The following is a 4,790-nucleotide window of genomic DNA, read 5'->3' as shown; positions in this document are numbered from 1 at the left end:
CCCAGCTCCGAAAGTTTTAGATATAAATGAAAGAAAAATCGAGTTTGAAAAATCAATAAAATGTTTCATAAAATAAGGAGTGCGCCGTCTGTGGGGATCGAACCCACGACCACGTGGTTAAAAGCCACGCGCTCTACCACTGAGCTAAGACGGCTTGTTGATACATATGGTTTACATCAATTTATCGATTTATTTGGATTGGGATTGAATAAATAAAAATTTATGAATTGAGTTGATTCATGAATTCACATAAAATAATCTAATCGACCCAAACTTATTATTAATTTTAGAAAGTATGTTTTTTTTACTTACGATATAACTATTTTCACATATATTTATTTTCATTTTCTTTTATTTTTTCTATTGTTTTGGTTAATTTATTCTCCGCAATTCCTAACAATATTTTTTTAACACTTTGGAATAAAATTTTTATAATATTGAAATTCAATTGATAATCCTAATTCAATATATGAAAATAATTAAATACAATTTTTACATATTAATATATTACTTATTTTTAGAGTAAATATATAAAAAAAATGACCTAATTATCCCGAACCAACCTAATCCAAATGTTTTATGGTTGGGTTGGGTTTGTTTGTACGAGATTTTTGGAGAAACTTGTTTCGTAGAGTTGAACTTGGTTTTTGTATTTAGTATAACGAGTACAATCTCTAATACATGATCTTTTGATGCTTTCAAATAAACTATAATGTTTAAGCTAGTTGATCTTCTTGAATGATTGACCTTTGAGCATGATGATCTTCTTGAATGATCGGCCATTGGGCTTGATGATCTTCTTGGAGTCAAAGCGTGTGGATGTTCTTGAGCTTGGAGTCTTGGAAGAATGTTTCTATATATGATTGTAAAGAATTCTTTTTAGGCTTTCTTGGATCTAAAATTTCTGACCCCAAAAAATGAACTCCTAGAGTTTTCAGGTGGGTTTGGGTTTGATTGGTTTATGGACCTGGCCTTTGGGCTCAATTAATTGGATTTCAACCTAATTTAGCACTTAGGTCAAATCAAGCATATTCTTGGGTCCAATTTAACTTTAGCCCAAACTTCAATTTGGCATCATCGAAACTCGCCAATTTATATCTCCAACTTCAATTTGGGCCACATGTCATCTTCTAATTGGTCCCAAATTTGATGATTTGTATTTCATCATTAATTTGAGAAATGACGTGGTAATTTGTGATTACCCAAAATTTCTCATTCAACCCATGTCCCTTCAAATTATGAGTTTAGTATATAACTTTAATTAGAATTTTGGATAAATTTTGGAATATGACCAAATTTTAATTTGAGATGTTTTCCGATTTTGATTTGGATTGAGCATAAAATCTAAACTTAGATTTGAATTTGAGATAAAATTTGGAATATAATCAATTTTTAATTTGTGATTTTATTCTCAATTTAATCTCAAATTTTAATTTGAGATTTTATTCGGATGGTATGAATTTGAGATAAATTTTGGAATATCTCAAATTTTAATTTAAGATAATAATATAATTTGAATAGAGAAAATTGATATGAGATAAGAACGAAATATAGATAAATCTTTTAAAGTAACAAAAAAAAAAAAAACAACTCTATCGATAGCTTTCAAGTTAAATTGTCAAATGTAGTTGATTTTTTATAGATTGGATTAGATTTAGCAGTGGAGTGATGTGGATCTATGCTATAAATTGGCCAAATCATGCTTTACACTCCCTTTGTGACTCGTTTGCAAAACGCAAAGTGATAGATTCCTTCATCTCTTTGATTTTCATAAGCAAAAACCTTCTTTCATTTTTGTGGCTTTTCCATTCATTCAAAATTGACTTAAAATCAATATTTGGCTCTCTTATTTTTTCTAATTTTCTTCATCACAGTATTCTAGCTTACGCTGGACTTCATCTTCTTTTTTTTTTTTTTTTTTTTAAAAAAAAAATTTTTTTTTCCTTCCCTTTTTTTTTTTTTTTTTCTTAAAAAAAAAATTTCTTTTTCCTTCACTTTTCTCTCTTTTTTTTCATCTTCAGTCTTTTTTCTTTCTTTTTTCCTTTCTTTTCTTTTTCCCTCTTTTTTCTTCCTCATTTTTTTCTTTCTTTTTTTTTCACACATTTTCCCTTTTTTCTAAATAAATTTTATTTGTTTGTTTTTTTCTTCTTTACATTCTTTTTCTATTTTTCTATTTTTTTTATTTTTTTATTTTTATTTCTTTGGTCTCTCTCTCTCTTTTTTTTTTTTTCATTTTTTTACAACGGTGTCCAATATGCGACCGCCACCTTTGTTGATCTTAAGGAAGAATAATTCATATAAGCTAGATCATTTTGACCTTAAAATGGTCCAGATCATCTTGACCTTGGAGAGGGTCGGATCATCTTCCCCTGGAAAATCATCTTGCCCTTCCCCTAGAGAGAGTCAGATCATCTTGCCCTTAGTGATGGTCAGATCATCGACAATCATCTTACCCCTAGAGAGGATCGGGTCATCTTCCTCTAGAGATGGTCGGATTATCTTGCCCTTAGTGAGACCAGATATCTGACCCTACCGAATCACCTCACCCTTAGAGAAGGCCGGATCATCTTGCTCTTAGAGAGAGTCGGGTCATCTTCCTCTAGAGAAGGTCGAATCATCTGACCCTATTGAATCACTTCACCCTTAGAGAGGGTCAGATCATCTTGTCCTTAGTGAGGGTCGGGTCATCTTCTCCTGGAGAGGTTCGGGTCATCTTCCCCTAGAAAGGGTCGGATCATCTGAGCCTACCAAATCATCTCACCCTTAGAAAGGGTCGAATCATCTTGCCCTTAGTGAAGGTCGGGTCATCTTTCCCTAAAGAGGGTCAAGTCATCTTTTCTGGGAGAGGTCGGATCATCTTGCCGTTAGTGAGGGCTGAATCATCTGACCTTACTGAATCATCTCACTCTTAGAAAAGACCAAATAATCTTGCCCTTAGAGAGGTCGAGCTATCTTCCCTTGGAGAAGGCCACATCATCTTGCCTTGGAGAATCATCTTACCCATAAAGAGGGTCGGACCATCTTGCCCTTAGAGAAGGCCAAGTTCATCTTCCCCTGGAGAGGGTCGAGTCATCTTCCTCTGGAGAGGGCCAGGTCATCTTCCTCTGGAGAAAGTCGGATCATCTTGTCTTTAGTAAGGGTCGGATCATCTGACCCTACAAAATCACCTGACCCTTAGAAAGGGTCGAATCATCTTGCCCTTAGTGAGGGTCGGGTTATCTTTCCCTAAGGAGGGTCGGGTCATCTTTCTCGGGAGAGGGTCTGATCATCTTGGCGTTAGTGAGGGCCGGATCATTTAACCCTGTCGAATCACCTCACCCTTAGAGAGGGCCAGATTATATTGTCCTTAGAGAGGGTTGGATTATCTTCCCTTGGAGAGGGAACAAAGCTACACTAATATTTTGGAGAAGGAGCAAAGTTGCACCAGCATTTTGGAGAGGAAGCAAAGTTGCACTGGCATTTTGAGGAGGGAGCAAAGTTGTACCAATGTTTTACAGAGGGAGAAAAGCTGCACCAATGTTTTGCAGAGGGAGCAAAGCTGCACCAACATTTTAGAGAAAAAGCAAAGTTGCACCAACATTTTGGGGAGGGAGCGAAACTGCACCAACATTTTTAAGGAGTGGCATAATAAGATCGTTTAGAACTTTCTGGGGTCATCCCTATGTGAACCAAACCTTGATCCAATTTTGAAGTTGAGGCAGATACGCCATCAAGCTTTGAAGATGAGGCAGATATGTCATCGAGCTTTGAAAATAGGCTCGATACGCCATCGAGCTTTGGAGATGAGGCAGATACACCATTGAGCCTTGAAAATGGGGCTAATACACCATTGAGCCTTAGAGATAGGGAAAATATGCTATCGAGTTTTGAAAATGAGGGGATATGCTTGTTGGGGTTGATGCCCTAAAGTCTCGTGTCCTGTAGTTTGTAAACAGTTTGTACAAACGCTTGTGTTGTATAATATATGATATTTTACTTCACATCTTGATTTTGTTTAGTTGTTTGTTTAAATTCCTTTACCAGAAACCAATAAAAATAAAATTCCTGGTTATCTGTATGTAACTTAAGCATGTATGTGGTGACATACAAGTGGATCATGTTGTTGGGATTGGTGTCCTAATTCTTCTGAAGTCTCGTTGTTTTGTAAAGATACACATTGTTCAATGAATAAAATAAATGTTATTTAATTCTGGCATTTACTCATATCCAATAAACAAAGCTCTTTGGTTATCTTATGTGAACTTAAGCATATATATGTGATATACAAATGGATCATGCCTTAAGTGATAACCTAAATCGGTCTGTAGTATAAGGATTAAGGTGGGATACCTGATCCTAGTGACACTATGGATACGATCTGCTTTGTGAGGTTTGCAAGTGTTGTAAACTACTATAGATGGTTGATCCTGACCATTCGTGTGGAGTCGTGGAGCGGAGGTGTCCTACAAAGAGTTTGTATAAGACCTGGACCACGAGATGACTAAATTCTGTATATAACACCGTTGATACTAGAGACTTACATCTTACCTAAACAACCATAGGTGACACGACCTCAAACCTGAGTGTTTTGGGAACTTCTGCCTTTGAGGGCGGTCCTTTGATTAGTATGGGTGAGAGTGGCCAAATTTCCAACTCAACATGCCTACCTTTTTGGGGACTTGTCTGATTTGGGAGCTGGGAACTCAATCTACAAGATGGAATTCACTCCTTTCCCGAAGCAGGGATAAGTAGAGAGATTGCTCCCTTAAGGGCTGATTCCGGGGCTTGAACATAGTGGCCACAACTTCTCT

The 4,790-nt window shown here is 36.1% G+C and overlaps 1 non-coding gene across 1 annotated transcript; it reads right to left on the bottom strand.

Annotated features, from left to right (window-relative positions):
- Positions 1 to 82: 82 nt before the first annotated feature.
- Positions 83 to 154, bottom strand: TRNAK-UUU. The gene has a single exon. It is a non-coding gene; the product is annotated as a tRNA-Lys (tRNA).
- Positions 155 to 4,790: the final 4,636 nt, after the last annotated feature.

This window comes from Benincasa hispida, chromosome 9, assembly GCF_009727055.1.
Source record: "Benincasa hispida cultivar B227 chromosome 9, ASM972705v1, whole genome shotgun sequence".
In the NCBI taxonomy this organism is placed as follows: Eukaryota; Viridiplantae; Streptophyta; class Magnoliopsida; order Cucurbitales; family Cucurbitaceae; genus Benincasa; species Benincasa hispida.
The sequence above is the reverse complement of the archived record's forward strand: the minus strand, read 5'-3'. Positions and strand labels throughout refer to the sequence as shown.